Source organism: Giraffa tippelskirchi, chromosome 12 (genome assembly GCF_054371585.1).
Source record: "Giraffa tippelskirchi isolate mGirTip1 chromosome 12, T2T-mGirTip1v1.2.pri, whole genome shotgun sequence".
Taxonomy (NCBI): Eukaryota; Metazoa; Chordata; class Mammalia; order Artiodactyla; family Giraffidae; genus Giraffa; species Giraffa tippelskirchi.
This window is the reverse complement of record NC_137286.1, coordinates 63,213,805-63,235,814: the sequence shown is the minus strand read 5'-3', so window position 1 is coordinate 63,235,814 and position 22,010 is coordinate 63,213,805. Positions and strand designations below refer to the sequence as shown.

The 22,010-nt window shown below is 42.0% G+C and overlaps 1 pseudogene across 1 annotated transcript; it reads right to left on the bottom strand.

The window, feature by feature from the left end:
- Positions 1–2,092: 2,092 nt before the first annotated feature.
- Positions 2,093–18,064, bottom strand: LOC145530546 (eukaryotic translation initiation factor 4E-like; annotated as a pseudogene). Its single transcript, XR_014071887.1, has 3 exons — positions 17,824–18,064; positions 16,537–16,722; positions 2,093–2,732 (listed from the first exon to the last, which is right to left on the bottom strand). The product of XR_014071887.1 is annotated as a eukaryotic translation initiation factor 4E-like (transcript).
- Between the last annotated feature and the right edge of the window lie 3,946 nt (positions 18,065–22,010).

Below are 22,010 nucleotides of genomic sequence, written 5' to 3'. Positions count from 1 at the left end.
CCAGTTGCTGACCATGTCTTCCTGGGATCCCGGATGGTTGACATCTGCCAGTAGGATCGCAGCCTGAGATCAGCTCCCCAAAGGAGAAACACAGCACATCTGAGACAGTGCTCTCGCTGCACACCCTGGAAACAAAGCAGCTGGGACGGGGGAGGTGATTGAGATGCACGGACCCCCTGGAACAGTGCACTCACCAAGCCCCTGGTCGCCTGAGCTGCTCGGACCTGGGAAGGGCACAAAACGCAGGCCCAACCGAGTCTGTGCCTTTGTGCACTACCCGAGAACCTGAACCTGAGCAGCTTAGACCTGGGAAGTGCAGGCAACCCAGGGCCCACTTTAGACAGTTCCCCTGCAGAGCAACCTGGAGCCTGAGCAGTGTAGACCGGGAAAGTGCACACCCTGTGAGAGGGGGCAAACCCAGTGTTGTCCATCTACTGCGAGCACTCCCCACACATGCCAGCGATATTTGTTTGCAGTGTTCCTCCCTCCCAGCAGCACAATTGAACAAGTGAGCCTAAATAAGTGACCACCTTCGCCCCCTTGTGTCAGGGCGGAGGCTAGACACTGAAGAGACTTGAAAAAAGAGGAAGCCAAAATAAACAAAGAAGAGGGAACTGCTCTGGAAGTGACAGGTTCGACAGATTAAAACCCTGTAGTTAACAACGACTAAACATTGGAAGCGGCCCATACTTGAGAACAAATACAAGCTGGAACAAGGAACTATCTGAAACTGAACTGACCCCACACTGCCCAAAACAGCTCCAGAGAAATTCCTGGATATATTTTTACTATTATCACTTTTTATTTTTTTAACTTAAGTACTTTATTACTCTTTTAATTTTCCTATTTATAACCTTCTATTACTTTGCAAAAAAAAAAAGACCCTCTTTTTTATGATGCTACCTCTTCAATTTATTAAAAATTAAAATAAACAAAATAAACAAACTTATGCTTAAAACTTATGCTGTTCATGTGGAAGACACTACAAGAGAAGACACAATAGAGACTGCCTCACAATAATACATAGAAATGCCTTCTACAGAGATGGAGAAGTAAAAGGACAAGTCTACATGACTGAAGTGACTTAGCAGCTGCAACAGCAGTTGTCCAAAAGAAAATTCACAGTGCACTTTTTATTTACAGTTTTGTACATGGTCTTAATATGAATGGGACTGCCTTTCTACTTGACCTAATTTTTTAACCAAAGCAAAATAACCTAAGTAATACAAACTGTTAAAATACAGCATAAAGATACAAAAAGAGACACACTAATTCTAATTAGGAATGAATTATGATGTTATATTTTTTATAATCCACAATTAAGTTTAGGAAATCACAAAGACATAGATCACTGATTTGAATGAAATGCAAAAATTTTTAGCAAAGTGTCGTAGTTAAGTTACAAAAGAAAATTACCAAAGAATGTACAAAATTAATGTTTATTCCACCTTTGTGTCATATTCCTGGATCCTTCACCAATGTTACATGAGAAAGAAAAACTAAAGCAAAACAAATGAAAAACTGAAATCAGAATCACTAATCTTATCAAATGGGAAAACAAATAAGTTAAAATCTAGCAGCCATCAGCAAGGGTAGAGCAAAGATAATGCTGTAAAAAGAAACAAAGAAAATTGCCATAAAACTGTATGCATCATACTCTTTCAAGCCAGCAAAATATGCTCCTGCATACAATGGAACATAAAAAGAATCATTCTCTTGTCAGGTATAGAAATGTAAGCTCTTTCTCTCTCTCTTTTTTTAATATTGTAGATGGGTCAAACGTGTTTGTAATGTGTTGTAATTCTATTAAGCTATTACCGAGTGGGCCAGGAACACATTTATGGATTCTGGGGATGATGTGTACTGTAATTCTTTGATTGGGATAATGGACACTCTACACACACAAAAAAAGAAAATATGAACACAGAAGTACAAGACAAAGGCAAATGAGACTTCTCTTGTATGTTAGCCACATTTAGATGGAAATCAAATTTAAATGCAGTCCACTCTGCTTTTGAAGAGGCTTTGGTTCAGCTCCCAAATCTCGATTGCATGAGGCAGTCCCCTATGAGAATACTCAGAAGATGTCTTCTTAGACAACAAACCTATTTTTAGTGGTGGAGCCACTCTGAGTAGCTCTATCCGCATGGGACTGATAACCAACCAATCACTGTCTTTGGAGGAAGTCCTAACCTTTCCTTATATACCTTCCCTATATGTATAGCAGCTTTTCTGTTTTCACATTCAGTAGTCCATATTGCTATTTTAGCAACTTTAGCTCTAACATTAACAATAACTCCTCATACATCATCACTGTAGTCATCGAAAGATTGTCCAATAAGGCATAGCAGTGTCTCTAGCCAAAAACAATCGCGGTCACTTCATCTCTGCTGTTTTTTCAGAGTAATTAGCTGTCGGCCTCCTCACTTGTCTGTCTCATCTTTCCACATAGACTCAATACCATCCTTAAAAAGTGAGTAGTCACAGCCAGGCATTAAATTACTAGACAACTGGATATGGTTGTACAGAGCCCAAAAGTCTTCAACAATATCAAACTTAGAGATCAATCGAAGGTTTGCTTGCCAAGTTTTGCTTTTATAATTTTTTAAAAACCAGAATGCCCATCTGTTCTGTAAAGGGTGTTTAATATAGTGTTCTGGGTTAGCAACCTTCTGGTTAGATTCTGTTTTCTCTTCTTCTGTAGGCGGGGGATTCGGAGTAGTGGTGGTTTCCTAAATTGGGAGGGAAGCCAGTAGAAGAGATAAAGAGAAAATCAAACGGAAAATTAACTTGAAAAGTTAAGTTTCTATTTCTAATAAACTGTGTCTATGAAATCGTCCAGATGATAAAGACTCAGAAGAACAGACAGATCTAGGCCCATGGGCATTCTCTGAGGCCTGCGCACAGCATGGAAAAGATGAATGAATGGAAGATAGGCACGTGTGAAATTATCAGGCCCTGCCGGCAACCAGACCGCAGCAGCTCTCCATAGGCCTCGCTCTTTCCCCCAGAAAGACCCTATATTTAATGCAAATTTCATATATATATATTTATAATTTTTGTGATTGGTTTTGTTTCGTATTTTTCAGTTCAGTTCATTTCAGTTCAGTCTCTCAGTCGTGTATGACTCTTTGCAACCCCATGAACCGCAGCACGCCAGGCCTCCTTGTCCATCACCAACTCCCAGAGTTTACCCAGAGCTATGTCCATCGAGTCAGTGATGCCATCCAGCCATCTCATCCTCTGTTGTCCCCTTCTCTTCCTGCCCTCAATCTTTCCCAGCATCAGGGTCTTTTCCAATGAGTCAGTTCTTCGCATCAGCTGGCCAAAGTATTGGAGTTTCAGCTTCAACATCAGTCCTTCCAATGAACACCCAGGACTGATCTCCTTTAGGATGGACTAGTTGGATCTCCTTGTAGTCCAAGGGACTCTCAAAAGTCTTCTCCAACATCACAGTTCAAAAGCATCAATTCTTCAGTGTTCAGCTTTCTTTATAGTCCAACTCTCACATCCATACATGACCAATGGAAAAACCATAACCTTGACTAGACGGACCTTTGTTGGCAAAGCAATGTCTCTGCTTTTTAACATGCTATCTAGGTTGGTCATAACTTTCCTTCCAAGGAGTAAACATCTTTTAATTTCATTGCTGCAATCACCATCTACAGTGATTTTGGAGCCCAGAAAAATAAAGTCAGCCACTGTTTCCACTGTTGCCCTATCTATCTGTCAAGAAGTGATGGGACCGGATGCCATGATCTTAGTTTTCTGAATGTTGAGCTTTAAGCCAACTTTTTCACTCTCCTCTTTCACTTTCATCAAGAGGCTCTTTAGTTCTTCTTCACTTTCTGCCATAAGGGTCGTGTCATCTGCATATCTGAGGTTATTGATATTTCTCCTGGCAATCTTGATTCCAGTTTGTGCTTCTTCCAGCCCAGCATTTCTCATAATGTACTCTGCATATACATTAAATAAGCAGGGTGACAATATACAGCCTTGACGTACTCCTTTTCTATTTGGAACCAGTCTGCTGTTCCATGTCCAGTTCTAACTGCTGCTTCCTGACTTGCATACAGGTTTCTCAAGAGGCAGGTCAGGTGGTCTGGTATGCCTATCTTTTTCAGAATTTTCCACAGTTTATTGTGATCCACACAGTCAAAGGCTTTGGCATAGTCAACAAAGTAGATATAGATGTTTTTCTGGAACTCTTTTGCTTTTTTGATGATCCAGCGGATGTTGGCAATGTGATCTCTGGTTCCTCTGTCTTTTCTAAATTCAGCTTGAACATCTGGAAGTTCATGGTTCACATATTGTTGAAGCCTGGCTTGGAGAATTTTGAGCATTCCTTTGCTAGCGTGTCAGATCAGTGCAAATGTGCAGTAGTTTGAGCATTCTTTGCATTGCCTTTCTTTGGGATTGGAATGAAAACTGACCTTTTCCAGTCCTGTGGCCACTGCTGAGTTTTCCAGATTTGCTGGCATATTAGGTGCAGCATTTTCACAGCGTCATCTTTTAAGATTTGAAATAGGTCAACTGGAATTCCATCACTTCCACTAGCTTTGTTCGTACTGATGCTTCCTAAGGCCCAATTGACTTCACATTCCAGGCTATCTGGCTCTAGGTGAGTGGTCACAACATCGTGATTATCTGGGTTGTAAAGATCTTTTTTGTACAGTTCTTTTTGTGTATTCTTGCCACCTCTTCTCAATATCTTCTGCTTTTGTTAGGTCCCAACTATTTCTGTCCTTTATTGAGCCCATCTTTGCATAAAATGTTCCCTTGATGTCTCTAATTTTCTTGAGGAGATCTCTAGTCTTTCCCATTCTATTGTTTTCCTCTATGTCTTTGCATTGATCGCTGAGGAAGGCTTTCTTATCACTTCTTGCTATTCTTTGGAACTCTGCATTCAAATGGCTTTATCTTTCCTTTTCCCCTTTGCTTTTTGCTTCCCATCTTTTTACAGCTATTTGTAAGGCCTACTCAGACAGCCATTTTGCTTTTTTGCATTTCTATTTCTTGGAGATTGTCTTGATTCCTGTCTCCTGTACAATATCACCAACCTCCATAACAATAGACAAGAGCTTACCCAAAAGCCTCCATACCTACATTGAAACCAAGCTCCACCCATGAGCCAACAAGTTCTAGAGCAAGATGTAACATGCTAATTCTCCAGCAGAGCAGGAACACAGCCCTGAGCATTAAAAGACAGGCTGCCCAAAGCCATGCCAAAGCTATAGACACCCCAAAACTCATTACTGGGCACTTCATTGCACTTCAGAGAAGAGATCCATCTCCACCCACCAGAATACAGATGCAAGCTCCCCTAATCAGGAAGCGTTGTCCAACTCCACCTACAGGGAGCAGGCTCCACAATAAAAAGGAAACATGACTTCCAGCCAGAGAAAGGGCTCTTCAAAAAAAGTAATCTAAACAAAATGAAAGAGTAGAGAAATATTCAACAGGTAAAAGAGCATGATAAATGCCCCCTAAACCAAACAAAAGAGGAGGGGGTAGGAAGTCTACCTGAAAAAGAATTCAGAATAATGATAGTAAAAATGATCCAAAATCTTGCAAACAAAATGGAGTTACAGATGAATTGATTAGAGACAAGGACTGAGAAGATGCAAGAAATATTTAACATGGACCTAGAAGAAATAAATAAGAGTCAATCAATAATTAATAATGCAATAAATGGGATCAAAAGCACTCTGGAGGGAACCAACAGTAGAAACTGAGACAGAAGATAGGGTAAGTGAAGTGGAAGATAGAATGATGGAAATAAATGAAGCAGAGAGGAAAAAAGAAAAAAAAGAATTAAAAGAAATGATGACAACCTCAGAGACCTCTGGGACAATGTAAAATGCCACAACATTCAAATCATAGGAGTCTCAGAAGAAGAGAAAAAGAAAGGGCATGAGAAAATACTTGAGGAGATAGTAGTTGGAAACTTCCCTAAAATGGGGAAGGAAACAGCCACCCAAGTCCAAGAAGCCCAGAGAGTCCCAAACAGGATAAACCCAAGGCAAAACACCTCAAGACATGTATTAATCACACTAATGGAGATGAAACACAAAGAGCAAATGTTAAAAGCAGCAAGGGAAAAGCAACAAATAACATACAAGGGGATTCCCGTAGGAAAAATAGCTGATCTTTCCATAGAAACTCTTCAGGCCAGAAGGGAATGGCAGGACATCCTTAAAGTGATGAAAGAGAAAAACCTACAAACCAGATGACTATACCCAGCAAGGAGCTCATTCAGATATGAAGGAGAAATCAAAAGCCTTACAGACAAACAAAAGCAGAGAGAATTCAGCACCACCAAACCAGCTCTTCAACAAATGCTAAAGGATCTTCTCCAGACAGGAAGCACAGAAAAGGTGTATAAACTTAACCCCAAAACAACAAAGTAAATGTCAATGGAATCATACTTTTCAATAATTACCTTAAAGGTAAATGGGTTGAATGCCCAACCAAAAGACAAAGACTGGCTGAATGGATAAAAAACCAAGACCCCTATATATGCTGTTTACAGGAGACCCATCTCCAATCAAGAGACACATCAGACTGAAAATGAAGGGCTGGTAAAAGATATTTCATGCAAATGGAGACCAAAAGAAAGCAGGAGTAGCAATACTCATATCAGATAAAACAGACTTTGAATTAAAGACCATGAAAAGAGACAAAGGAAGACACTATATAATGATCAAAGGATCAATCCAAGAAGAAGATATAACAATTATAAATATATATGCACCCAACATAGAAGTACCTCAGTAGTCAAGGCAAATGCTAACAAGTATGAAAGGGGAAATTAACAGTAACACAATAATAGTGGGAGACTTTAATACCCCACTGGCACCTACGAATAGATCAACCAAACAGAAAATTAGCAAAGAAGCTCAAGCTTTAAATGATACAATGGACCAGTTAGACCTAACTGATATCTATAGGACATTTCACCTCAAAACAGTGAGCTTCACCTTTTTCTCAAGTGCACATGGAACCTTCTCCAGGATAGATCACATCTTGGGCCATAAATTTAGCCTTGGTAAATTCAAAAAGTTTGAAATCATTTCAAGCATCTTTTCCAATCACAATGCAGTAAGATTAGATGTCAACTACAGGAAACAAACTATTAAAAATGCAAACATATGGAGGTTATATAACATGCTTCTGAATAACCAACCAATCATGGAAGAAGCCAGAAAGGAAATAAAAATTTGCATAGAAACAAATGAAAATGAAAACATGACAACCCAAAACCTATGCTGCTGCTGCTAAGTCAGTTCAGTTGTGTCTGACTCTGTGTGACCCCATAGATGGCAGCCCACCAGGCTCTTCTGTCCCTGGGATTCTCCAGGCAAGAATACTGTAGTGGGATGCCATTTCCTTCTCCAATGCATGCATGCATGCTAAGTCACTTCAGTCATGGCCGACTCTGTGCTGCCCCATGGACAGCAGCCCACCAGGCTCCTCTGTCCACAAGATTCTCCAGGCAAGAATACTGGAGTGGGTTATTTCCTTCTCCACCCCAAACTTATGGGATTCAGTAGAAGCAGTGCTAAGGGGAGGGTTCATAGCAATACAAGTTTACCTCAAGAAACGAGAGAAAAAACAAATAAATAACCTAAAGCAATTAGAAAAAGAAGAAATGAAGAACCTCAGGGGTTAGTGGAAAGAAAGAAATCATAAAAATTAGAGCAGAAATAAATAAAAAAGAAACAAAGGAGACTATAGCAAAAATCAGCAAACCAAAAGCTGGTTCTTTGAGAAGATAAAGAAAATAGACAAACCATTAGTCAGACTCATCAAGAAAAAAAGAGAGAATAATCAAATCAACAAAATTAGAAATGAGAATGGAGAAATCACAACAGACAACACAGAAACACAAAGGATAATAAGAGACTACTATCAGCAACTATATGCCAATAAAATGGACAACTTCAAAGAAATGGATGAATTCTTAGAAAAGTATAACCTTCCAAAACAGAACCAGGAAGAAATAGAAAATCTTAACAGATGCATCACAAGCACAGCAGTCGAAACTATAATCAAAAATCTTCCAGCAAACAAAGGCCCAGGACCAGATGGCTTCACAAGCTAATTCTAGCAAAAATTTAGAGAAGAGCTAACACTTATACTACTCAAACTCTTCCAGAAAATTGCAGAGGAAGATAAACTTCCAAACTCATTCTATGAGACCACCATCACCCTAATACCAAAATCAGACAAAGATGCCACAAAAAAAGAAAACTACAGGCCAATATCACTGATGAACATAGATGCAAAAAATCCTTAACAAAATCCTAGCGAACAGAATCCAACAACATATTAAAAAGATCATACATCATGACCAAGTGGGCTTTATCCCAACGATGCAAGGATTCTTCAGTATTCGCAAATCAATCAATGTGATACACCACATTAACAAATTGAAAGATAAAAACCATATGATTATCGCAATAGATGCAGAGAAAGCCTTTGACAAAATTCAGCATCCATTTATGATAAAAATCCTCCAGAAAGCAGGCATAGAAGGAACATACCTCAACATAATAAAAGCCATATATGATAAACCCACAGCAAACGTTATCCTCATGGTAAAAAATTGAAAGCATTTCCCCTAAAATCAGGAATAAGACAAGGGTGTCCATTCTCACCACTACTATTCAACATAGTTTTGGAAGTTTTGGCCACAGCAATCAGAGGACAAAAAGAAATAAAAGGAATCCAGATTGGAAAAGAGAAGTAAAATTCTCACTGTTTGCAGATGACATGATCCTCTATATAGAAAACCCTAGAGACTCCACCAGAAAACTACTAGACCTAATCAATGAATATAGTAAAGTTGCAGGATATAAAATTAATACAGAGAAATTCCTTGCATTCCTATACACTAACAATGAGAAAACAGAAAGAGAAATTAAGGAAACAATCCCATTCACCATTGTGACAAAAAGAAAAAAATACTTAGGAATAAATCTACCTAAAGAAATAAAAGACCTATATATATAAAACTATAAAACACTAATGAAATAAATCAAAGATGACACAAATATATGGAGAAATATACCATGTTCATGGATCAGAAGAATCAATATAGTGAAAATGAGTATACTACCCAAAGCATTCTATAGATTCAATGCAATCTCTATCAAGCTACCAACGGTATTTTTCAGGGAACTAGAACAAATAATTTCACAGTTTGTATGGAAATACAAAAATCCTTTACTAGCCAAAGCAATCTTGAGAAAGAAGAATGGAATTGGAGGAATCAACCTGCCTGACTTCAGACTCTACTACACAGACACAGTCATCAAGACAGTATGGTACTGGGACAAAGGCAGAAATATAGATCAGTGGAACAAAATAGAAAGCCCAGGGATAAATCCATGCACCTATGGATACCTCGTCTTTGACAAAGGAAGCAAAAACATACAATGGAGAAAAGACAATCTCTTTAACAAGTGGTACTGGGAAAATTGGTCAACCACCTGTAAAAGAATGAAACTAGAACACTTTCTAGCACCATACACAAAAATAAACTCAAAATGGATTAAAGACCTAAATGTAAAATGAGAAACTATAAAACTCTTACAGGAAAACATAGGCAAAACACTCTCTGACATAAATCACAGAGGATCCTCTATGACCCACCTCCCAGAGTAATGGAAATAAAAGCAAAAATAAACAAATGGGACCTAACTAAACTTAAAAGCTTTTGCACAACGAAGGAAACTATAAGCAAGGTGAAAAGACAGCTTTCAGAATGGGAGAAAAGAATAGCAAATGAAGTAACTGACAAATAATTAATCTCCAAAATATACGAGAAGCTCATGGAGCTCAATACCTGAAAAATAAACGACTCAATCAAAAAATCAGCTAAAGAACTAAACAGACATTTCTCCAAAGAAGACATACAGATGCTGACAAACTCATGAAAAGATGCTCAACATCACTCATTGTCAGAGAAATGCAAATCAAAACCACAATGAGGTACCATCTCATGCTGGTCAGAATGGCTGCTATCCAAAAGTCTACAAACAATAAATGCTGGAGAGGGTGTGGAGAAAAAGGAGCCCTCTTACACTGTTGGTGGGAATGCAAACTAGTACAGCCACTACGGAGAACAGTGTGGAGATTCCTTAAAAACATCGAAGTAGAACTGCCATATGACCCAGCAATTCCACTGCTAGGCATACACACTGAGGAAACCAGAATTGAAAGAGACACATGTACCCCAATGTTCATTGCAGCACTGTTCATAATAGCCAGGACATGGAAGCAACCTAGATGTCCATTGGCAGATGAATAGATAAGAAAGCTGTGGTACATATACACAATGGAATATTACTCAGCTATTAAAAAAACACACATTTGAATCAGTTCTAATGAGGTGGATGAAACTAGAGCCTATCATACAGAGTGAAGTAAGTCAGTAAGAAAAACACCAATACAGTATATTAATGCATATATATGGAATTTAGAAAGATGGTAAGGATGACCCTATATGCGAGACAGCAAAAGAGACACAGATATAAAGAACAGACTTTTAGACTCTGTGGGAGAAGGCAAGGGTGGGATGATTTGTGAGAATAGCATGGAAACATGCATATTACCATATGTGAAATAGATGACCAGTCCAAGTTTGATGCATGAAACAGGGCACTGAAAGCCAGTGCTCTGAGACAACCCAGAGGGATGGAGTGGGGAGGGAGGTGGAGGGGTTTCAGGATGGGGGACACTTGTACAGCCATGGCTGATTCATGTCAATGTGTGGCAAAACCACCACAATATTGTAAAGTAATTAGCCTCCAATTAAAAGAAATAAATTAATTAGAAAACATTTCAGAGACAACTGGTAAATCCTAATATGTAGAAGATATTAGATGATATTAGGGAATTGAAGTTAAGTGTAATTATGCTGTTGCAGGGATACCAGACTGCCTTACTTGCCTCCTGATAAATCTGTATGCAGGCCAAGAAGGAACAGTTAGAACTGAACATGGAACAACAGACTGGCTCCAAACTGGGAAAGGAGTACTTCAAGGCTGTATATTGTCACCCTGCTTATTTAACTTATGTTCAGAGTGCATCATGCAAAATGCCAGGCTGGATGAAGCACAAGCTGGAATCAAGATTGCCAGGAGAAATATCTATAACCTCAGATATGCAGATGACATTATCCTTATGCCAGAAAGTGAAGAGGAACTCTTGATGAAAGTGAAAGAGGAGAGTGAAAAATCTGACTTAAAACTCAACATTATTTTTAAATAAATAAATAAATAAATAAATAAAAGTCATTATGTTTTGGAAAACACACACACACACACACACACAAAAACTCAACATTAAAAAAACTAAGATCATGGCATCCAGTCCCATCATTTCATGGCAAATAGATGGGGAAACAATGGAAACAGTGAGAAACCTTTTTTTGGGAGGGGTCTCCTAAATCACTGCAGATGGTGACTACAGCTATGAAATTGAAAGACGCTTGCTCCTTGGAAGAAAAGTTACGACCAACGTAGACAGCATATTAAAAAGCAGAGACATTACTTTGTTAACAAAGGTCTGTCTAGTCAAAGCTATGGTTTTTCCAGTAGTCATGTACGGATATGAGAGTTGGACTAAAAAGAAAGCTGAGCACCGAAGAATTGATGCTTTTGAACTGTGGTGTTGGAGAAGACTCTTGAGAGTTCCTTGGACTGCAAGGAGATCCAACCAGTCCATCCTAAAGGAAATCAGTCCTGAAGATTCATTGGAAGGACTGATTTTGAAGCTGAAGCTCCAATCCTTTGCCCACCTGATGTGAAGAACTGACTTCTTGGAAAAGATACTGATGCTGGGAAAGATTGAATGTAGGAGGAGAAGGGGACAACAGAGGATGAGATGGTTGGATGGCATCACCAACTCAATGGACATGAGTTTGAGCAAGCTCTGGAAGTTGGTGATAGTCAGGGAAACCTGGCGTGCTACAGTCCATGGGGTTGCAAAGAGCTGGACACGACTGAGTGACTGAACTGAACTGATGCTGTTGTAGTCATAGAGAATCATTTTTTTCCCCAACAGATGCATGCTGAAGAGGTAAAGTAGTGTAACGTACTTTCTAATAGGTCCAAAAAAATGCAGCTAGGTTTGGTAGAGAAGTACACATGACAAAGTGTGGAATATTGAATATTATTGGTGGATACGTGAATGTTCACTGTAGTAATCTTTCAATTCTTCTTTATGTTTAAATTTTGCGTAATAAAAATTTGGGAGGAAAATTGATTACCAGTTTACCATTCTATAGTCAACATAAGATTGTTAGGTAGTCAAGTTCAAGAATCTGTTTGCTGATATAAAAAGAAACTTCATGAACAAAAATCCAATTTGAGAAAGAGAAATGAAGCTCACAAGCAAGTTGCCATGTTAAGTTTTGAAACTCAGAAAAGCAACAACAAAAAGAGAATTTGGAGTATGTAAAGGTAGGGCTACTCTCACTCCAAGTCTGAATGGGAAGAGATGCTAACCCAGAGCCCTGTCATTAAAATCTATAGAGGATTGAGCCTACACCATGGTCAGAGCAGAGGGGAGACCATTCTGTGGGCAGCACCTGAGAGGGAGGGTGCAGTGTAGAGTGTAGGCTGGATCTCTGCAGTTTCACCAGGACTGATCTAACACAGTTCTATTACACTGTTGGGGTCTTTTTGCACACACTAAGTTGGCATTTTCCTTTAATTTACCACAAATTTCTAACCTGAAAAAAAATGTAACTGGAGAAATGCCAATTAGGATGGACGAAAACAAATATTTTCAAAGTGCAGTCTTGATTCTTGAAGAAACATAATGCATCTTTAAGCAACATGACATGCCTTCTTTCTGCCCTGCCCTCCCCCACCCCTACCTGACCAGCCTGACCACCCTACTCAATGGGCCTTGCTGTTCCAGCTTTCCCAAGTTTTCTAAACTGGTCTGCAGGCACATATCCTGTCCAACCCTCCAACTCCCCTTTCTGCCCCATGCCCATTTGGCCTATCACTTCCAGGGCAATTTTCCCGATATGTAACACCAAGCGTGTGTTCTCTCTTTCTTAAAATACTCTGAGTTCCCATCACACCTTCAGAATGAAGCTCAACTCCTCACTGTGTCACACCAGACACTTGCCTCTCAGTTCAGTTCAGTTCAGCTCAGTTGTGTCCGACTCTCTGTGACCCCAAGAACCACAGCACGCCAGGCCTACTCTTGCCTCACCTCCCCTGAATTTCTAATTTCACCTCTTCCCTTGGTTTTCCCACCTCAGCTCTACCAGACTAGCCCGTCTCCCAGCTAAAGGGTGTTTCCTTGTGTTTTTTCCTTCTCTTCTTCCTCATAATAAGTATTTACCTAGCACTGACTGTGTCCTCATCCCATAGGGACTAAGGAGGGAGTGGACGAGGTAAATGGGGACCTGACCATCTGCAGGTGATCAGATAAGAACAGAGAAAGTGCTCGAGTGTTTCCTTTTCCAGAAGTTCCTTGCCTCCCTCGTCTACCTGAGGAATGCTCATCCTCCTCTGTAACAATTCCCTTGACCTTCCTCCCCTCCACATACCCTTCCATGCACTCCAGAACCTTCCTCTGTCTCAAACCCTTTTCTCTCATGTTTGGGACAGTTTGCATCTTTCTACCACACACATAGCCCCGTCAGGATCAGGACTTCTGTCTCGTTCACCAAGGAAGGGAGTGTGTCTTGCGGGGACCTAGTGATCTGTGCCATTGGGACATTCTGGTAAATCCCTTAGCGAGAACTTACTTTCCACAGCGGTGAGACTTGGATGCAGACATGGGAGTGTGAATGTGGGGACAGGACCCAGTGGGCTCCGTGCTGGAGACTGACTGGATCAACACATTATTTCACTAAATTATGCAGCTGATTGATGGGAAAATTAAGGGAGAGTTTTGGATTTCCTTCCTCGTGCCCATCATTTACAGTCATCCCTCAGTACCCACAGAACACTCTCCCCCCACCCTCACTCCTAAAGATGCTAAAATCCATGGATGCTCAAACTCCTTTTACAAAATGATATGATGTAATCTGTGCACATCCTACCATATATTATAAACTGTCTCCAGATTGCTTATCTAGGATGGGCACAATAAAGGACAGAAATGATAAGGACCTAACAGAAGTGGAAGAGATTAAGAAGAGAGTAACGATACACAGAAGAACTACACAAAAAGATCTTAATAACCCATATAACCAGCATTGTGTATCTACTAACCTAAAACCAGACATCCCAGAGTGTGAAGTCAAGTGGGCCTTAAGGAAGCATTACTATGAACAAAACTAGTGAAGGTGATAGAATTCTAGCTGAGCTATTTCAAATCCTGAAAGATGATGCTGTATTCAATATGCCAGCAAATTTGGAAAACTCAGCAGTGACCACAGGACTGGAAAAGATCAGAAAGGTCAGTTTTCATTCTTATCCCAAAAAAGGGCAATGCCAAAAAATGTTCAAACTACTGTATAATGACACTCATTTCACATGCTAGCAGGGTTATGCTCCAAATCTTTTGAGCTAGTCTTCAACAGTATGTGAACCAAGAAATCCCAGATGTACAAGTTGGGTTTATAAAAAGCAGAGGAACCAGAGATCAAATTGCCAACATTCACTGGATCATAAAGTAAGAGAATTCAAGAAAAACATCTACTTCTGCTTCATTGACTATGCTAAAGCCTTTGACTGTGGATCACAACAAATTGTGGAAAATTCCTAAAGAGATGGGAATACCAGACCGGCTAATCTGTCTCCTGAGAAACCTGCATGCAGGGCAAGAAGTAACAGAACTGGACATGGAACAATGGACTGGTTCAAAATTGGGGAAGGGGTATGTCAATGCTGTATATTTTGTCACCATGCTTATTTAACTTATATGTAGAGTACATCATATGAAATGCTGGGCTGGATGAAGCTCAAGCTGGTATCAAGATTGCTGGGAGAAATGTCAACAATCTCAGATATGCAGATGATACCACTTTAATGGCAGAAAGTGAAGAGGAACTAAAGAATTTCTTGGTGAGGGTGAAAGAAGAGAGTGATAGAGCTGGCTTAAAACTCCACATTCAAAAAACTAAGATCATGGCATTCCGTCCCATCACTTCACAGCAAACAAAAGGAGAAAAAGTGGAAACAGCACCAGATTTTATTTTCTTGGGTTCCAAAATCACTGCAGACTCTGACTGCAGTCAAGAAATTAAAAGATGCTTGCTCCTTGGAAGGAAAGCTATGGCAAACCTAGACAGCATATTAAAAAGCAGAGGCAAGGTTAGTATAGAGAAAGGTTAGTACAGTCAAAGCTATGCTTTTTTCAATAGTTAGGTATAGTTAGGTATGGGTGTGAGAATTGGACCTTAAAGAAGGCTGAGTGGTGAATAACTGATGCTTTTGAGTTGTGGTGTGGAGAAGACTCTTAAGAATCCCTTAGACTGCAAGGAGATCAAACCAGTCGATCCTAAAAGAAATCAGTCCTGAACAATCCTTTGGCCACCAGATGCAAAGAGGCAACTCATTGGAAAAGACCCTGATGCTGGGAAAGATTAAATGGAAAAGGAGAAGGCAGTAGCAGAGGATGAAATGGTTAGAGAGCATCAGTGGACCTGAATCTGAGCAAACTCTGGGAGACAGTGAAGGACAGGGAATTTGGCTTGCTGCAGTCCATGGTGTCTCAGAGTTGGACATGACTTTATGACTGAACAGCAACAACATGACTACTTATAGCATCTGATATGATGTAAATACTATGTAAATAGTTGTAAATATAATGCAAATAACTGCTACATGTGGCCAGTTTTGCTCTTTGGAACATTCTGGAGTTGGTTTTTTTTTTTCCAGAATACTTTTGATCCATGGTTGATTGAATCTGCAGAGAGGAACCCATAGACACCAAGGGCAGCCTGTACTTCCATCCCCTTTCCCTGCTCTATTATTTCTCAGGCACTGACCACCTTCAACACAGCACATCCTTGGTCGTCTTTCTTCTCTTTGCAAAAATTAGATCCTCACAGGTAGGAATTTTTATTTATTTTTTGTTGTTACCGTTAATTGGGGTATCCTGAGTGCCCACAGTTGTGCCTAGCACATAGTAGGTGCTTAATAAATAGTTCATGAGGAAATGAATGTCTGTATCTTAATCCCTTTGGGCTTTATAACAAAATGCCATGGAGTGGATGACTTATAAACAACAGAAGTTTATTTCTCATGGTTCTGGAGGCTTCGAGTCCAAGATTAAGGTGTGGGTGGGGTCTCGGTCTGCTGAGAGCCTACATCCTGGTTCATAATCTGCACCTTCTTGCTGTGTCCTCACATGGAGGGGCTGAGACATCTCTCTGGAGCCTCTTTATAAAAATCCAATCCCATTCCTGAAGGCTCCATCCTCATAGTTTAATCACCTCCCAAAGGTCCCACCTCCTAATGCTATCATCCTTGAGCATTTGGATTTAGATATGAATTTTGAGGAGAGATAAATTTCAGATCATAGCAGCATGAAAATATAATATGAGTTTGGAAATACCTTCAGACGCTTTGGCCGCACCAAGAAGGAGCCCCATCCAGGTGTACTCCGCTCATGGCTCAGGCTGTGATGGGCTTTGTGACTGCAGCTCAGAAGCAGAAGCCAGTGGGGATGACAGACAAGGACAGACAAGGATGTGGTCACTCTGGTTTCCTCTTCGTTCATATTCATGGTGTGGCTGCATCCCTTGAAAACACAGGATGGTGAAGTTTGTCGGTAACTTAGATTTCTGGGCCTGGGCATCTACATCCCACTTCTATCCAACAGGATGGCACAGGAACACCCAGTGCTTCCTGGAGCTTCCCCCTACTCTGTGATCCCTCATCCTTCCTCTCCATTAGGACCTGTTTCCTGTTCTATATACTGTTAAATGTCCCCAAGGAGTCAGTCTGCCCCTGCTGTTCCCTGTTCTTATGCTTGGAGGATAGGAGCAAGGCCAGCGATCAGAGCTGGTCCTGTTGCCCTGAGGTGGGGCATATGGGGGAGGGGAGCACCTGCTGGACCAACAAGGAAATCAAGCACAGAGGCACCCCCTCCCCAAAGAGCAGCAGGAACCTCCAACCCCTGACTGCCTCAAAAGCAGGGGTTGCCCTCTCTAGGGAGGCTGCCTAGTGGATATCACATCTCCCCCCACCGCTCACCCCCCCGCAAAACTGAGAATGGCAAAAAGCTACCTCCAAACACAAAGACAGGCCTTGTGGAGTCCTCACCATACAGTGTCACTTTTACCCTGAAGTGGGCTGAGTTTTCTTGGATGGCTCAGGAGAGTGACTGTGCTCATCTCAGCCCAAACTCATTTTCAGGGACCTCCTGTTGTAGCTTGATATAGGCCACAGTGGAAGTATTTACACCACAGAAATTGGCAGATGCTATGTATAATCAGAGCCAGTTTCCCAGAGAGTCTCAGTTAACAAAGCATGTAAAGTTTCATGGCCATCTCTGTGCAGTCGCTACATTACAGTGGAGTGACAGTGAAAGGCATCCCCGTAGTAATTCTCCCAGGTGACAGGTACAGACCAGGACTCTGATGGACAAATGGGAACATGTATCTGTCTAACTATTTACCAGGTTTGTAATTATTATTCCAAAGCAAAATAATCTTTTAGCTGCACAGCACCCCTTCATCTGGAAACTTGGAAGATTTTTCCTTATTGAACTGTGTATCATTTTTCCAAGTAAATGGTATTTCAATAAATGTGTATCAGAATAAATTCCTAAGAGAGTAATTCCTGGGCAGAGAATATAAACATTATTAAAGTTCTAAATACATGTGATCAAATTGCTTACCCAGAGGCTATCAACACTTACACTCTCCTTGCAGTCAGTTAATTCACCAATGCCTCTCCAGCCCTTGTAATTAGAACAGAGAGAACATTCTCCAGCCACCTCCATTCATCCCCATGTAGGCTCTGCTTTCCAATTAAGCTGGATAGATTCTGGGAAACCAGCAGATTCTGTCCCTCTGACCTCCGTCTGCTCCTCTGCTTCTGTGTTCCTGCCATACAGAGGCTGTCCCTGTCTCTCTTCTGCCCAACCAGTGCTGCAGGCACCTCACAAGCAGCCATCAGCTTGTTAACAATCTCACATGTCACAATAGGCTGCAACATAGAAACTTGCAGATGTAAACTACTATGTATAAAGTAAACAAAAGTGAGGTCCTCAGGATGGCAGAGAAGACATGGAGATCCCCTTCCTTCCTGCAAATACATCAAAAATACTTCTGCGTGTGGAACAGCTTCTACAGAACACCTCCCGAATGCTGGCAGAAGACCTCAGACTGCCAAAATGTCAAGATAATCTCCACATAACAGGGTAGGGTAAAGAAATTAAAAAAAATAAAAGAGAGAGAGAGACAAAGGAATCCAGACAGGACCTGTGCCTCTAGAGGGGAGCTGTAAAGGAGGAAAATTTTTTGCACACAAGGAAATCCCCTCACTGGCAGGGACAGGGGGAAGATTCAGAGCCTCAGAGGAGAGTGAAGCAACAGGCATGTGGAGAGCAAAGCAGAGAAAATTCTGCATAGATGTTGGTGACAACCAACACCCCTCAGCATGGGACATTTGTCTGCATGCCTGCCAGGGTGGTGGGGGCTGGGTGCTGAGGCGCAGAGCGTGGAGGTCAGACCCCAGGGAGATGACGGGGTTGATTGCTGTGAAGACGGCCTGAGGGTGCTAATATAACACAGCTGATGGAGTCCAGGCAAAAGCCTGGGCTTGCTGGAGAGGCAAGAGATCATTGTCTTGGGGTGCATGGGAAGGCTGGGCCAGCCCAGAAACCTCTAACTCCGTGCAGTCACAGACAGGAAGGCACCATCTACAGAGGCTCCAGAGGCGGTGCCAACCTTGGCTGCTATCTCCAGGTTCGGAGGTGGGCAGGACTCCTGCCACGGCTGCCACAAACCTGTGAGCAAGCGCAGGTCAGCGCCCACAGCTTCCCAGAAGCCTGCAGCCTGGCACGGCCGCGCGTCCCGCGGTCCAGGTACGACTCCCGCAGGAGAACGCACGGCCCACCTCAAGCTGAGCGACTCCCTGGCAGCCTCTGCCACCACAGGCGCTCCCCACATGCTCCGACCGGACTGCCGTATCACTCCCTCTGCCTGGCCCGCATAAGCCACGGAGCCCCAAGCAACCACAGCTTCCACCCCTCTCGTCTGGGCGGGGAACAGACTTCAGAGGATGGCACACACACAGAGGCGGGTCCCAAACTGAAACTGAGTTCCGGAAGTGTGACTAGCGAAGAGGAAGAGAAGTCTCCTGTGCAGCTGCAGGAGCGACAGGGTCAATTCCCGCAATCGGCTTGGTAAACTCTACATCTACAAGCTGTGTGCTTGGTCGCTCAGTCTGTCGTGTCCAGCTCTTTGTGACCCCATGGAATGCAGCCCGCCAGGCTCCTCTGCCCATGGGGATTCTCCAGGCAAGAATCCTAGAGGTGGCTTGCCATGCCTCCTCCTCCAGGGGATCTTCCCAACCCTAGACGATGTCAGTTCTCGCATTTCAGGCTGTGAACTTCCAGGGCAGTTGCAGATTTTGGAGTCAAGCACAGGCTGGCGTAAGGCCAGATCAGACTCTGGGCTGGCCCCACATTGTGCACAGCAGGTCCAGAGACCTTCCTAGAAATACTGGAGGACTTCCTGGGTAGGCAGACTGGGGCTCGCTGTGGGTGTAAGGGCACTGACGGTTGAGGCCACAGGAAAATATTCTTCTTCCTACTCAGTTCAGTTCAGTTCAGTTGCTCAGTCGTGTCCGACTCTCTGCGACCCCATGAATTGCAGCATGCCAGGCCTCTCTGTCCATCACCAACTTCTGGAGTCCACCCAAACCCATGTCCATTGAGTCGGTTATGCCATCCAACCATCTCATCTTCTGTCGTCCCCTTCACCTTCCGCCCCCAATCCTACCCAGCATTAGGGTCTTTTCCAATGAGACAACTCTTCACATGAGGTGGCCAAAGTATTGGAGTTTCAGCTTCAACATCAGTCCTTCCAATGAACACCCAGGATTGATCTCTTTTAGGATGGATTAATTGGATCTCCTTGCAGTCCAAGGGACTCTCAAGAGTCTTCTCCAACACCACAGTTCAAAAGCATCAATTCTTAGGCGCTCAGCTTTCTTCACCGTCCAACTCTCACATCCATACATGACCACTGGAAAAACCATAGCCTTGACTAGGCAGACTTTTGTTGGCAAAGTAATGTCTCTGCTTTGAAATATGCTATCTAGGTTGGCCATAACCTTCCTTCCAAGGAGTAAGCGTCTTTTAATTTCATGGCTGCAATCACCATCAGCAGTGATTTTGGAGCCCCCCAAAATAAAGTCTGACACTGTTTCCACTGTTTCCCCATCTATTTCCCATGAAGTGATGGGACCAGATGCCATCATCTTAGTTTTCTAAACGTTGAGCTTCAAGCCAACTTTTTCACTCTCCTCTTTCACCTTCATCAAGAGGCTCTTTAGTTCTTCTTCACTCTCTGCCATAAGGGTGGTGTCATTTCAATATCTGAGGTTATTGATATTTCTTCCGGCAATCTTGATTCCAGCTTGTGTTTCTTCCAGCCCAACGTTTCTCATGATGTACTCTGCATATAAGTTAAATAAGCAGGTTGACAGTTTACAGCCTTGACGTACTCCTTTTCCTATTTGGAACCAGTCTGTTGTTCCATGTCCAGCTCTAACTGTTGCTTCCTGACCTGCATACAGGTTTCTCAAGAGACAGGTCAGATGGTCTGGTATTCCCATCTCTTTCAGAATTTTCCACAGTTTATTGTGATCCACACAGTCAAAGGCTTTGGCATAGTCAATAAAGCAGAAATAGATGTTTTTTCTGGTATGCTCTTGCTTTTTCGATGATCCAGCGGATATTGTCAATTTGATCTCTGGTTCCTCTGCCTTTTCTAAAACCAGCTTGAACATCTGGAAGTTCATGGTTCACGTATTGCTGAAGCCTGGCTTGGAGAATTTTGAGCATTACTTTACTAGCATGTGAGATGAGTGCAATTGTGCGGTAGTTTGAGCATTCTTTGGCATCGCCTTTCTTTGGGATTGGAGTGAAAACTGACCTCTTCCAGTCCTGTGGCCACTGCTGAGTTTTCCAGATTTGCTGGCATATTGAGTGCAGCACTTTCACAGCATCATCTTTCAGGATTTGAAATAGCTCAACTGGAATTCCATCACCTCCACTAGCTTTGTTCGTAGTGATGCTTTCTAAGGCCCACTTAACTTCACATTCCAGGATGTCTGGCTCTAGGTGAGTGATCACACCATCGTGATTATCTGGGTCGTGAAGATCTTTTTTGTACAGTTCTTCTGTGTATTCTTGCCACCTCTTCTTAATATCTTCTGCTTCTACTTAGGTCCATACCATTTCTGTCCTTTATCGAGCCTATCTTTGCATGAAATGTTCCTTTGGTATCTCTAATTTTCTTGAAGAGATCTCTAGTCTTTCCCATTTTGTTGTTTTCCTCTATTTCTTTGCACTGATCGTTGAGGAAGGCTTTCTTATCTCTCCTCGCTATTCTTTGGAACTCTGCATTCATATGGGAATATCTTTCCTTTTCTCCTTTGCTTTTCGCTTCTCTTCTCTTCCAAGCTATCTGTAAGGCCTCCTCAGACAGCCATTTTGCTTTTTTGCATTTCTTTTCCATGGGGATTTTCTTGATCCCTGTCTCCTGTACAATGCCATGAACATCTTCTTCCTACTACTCTCTCTATATATGTTTCCAATCTACTGATTGGAAGCCTGCATCTCAATACTAAGACCTAGCTCCAACCAACAGCCAGCAAGCTCTAGTGCTGGATGCCTCATACCAAACAACTAGCAAAATAGGAATGCAACACTGCCCATTAGCAACAAGTCTGCCTAAAGCTATACTAAGCTCATAGACAACCCAACCCAAAACACACCACTGGATACAGCACTGCCCAACAAAGAGGCAAGATCCAGGTCCATCCACCAGAACGCAGGCACAAGCTCTCCCC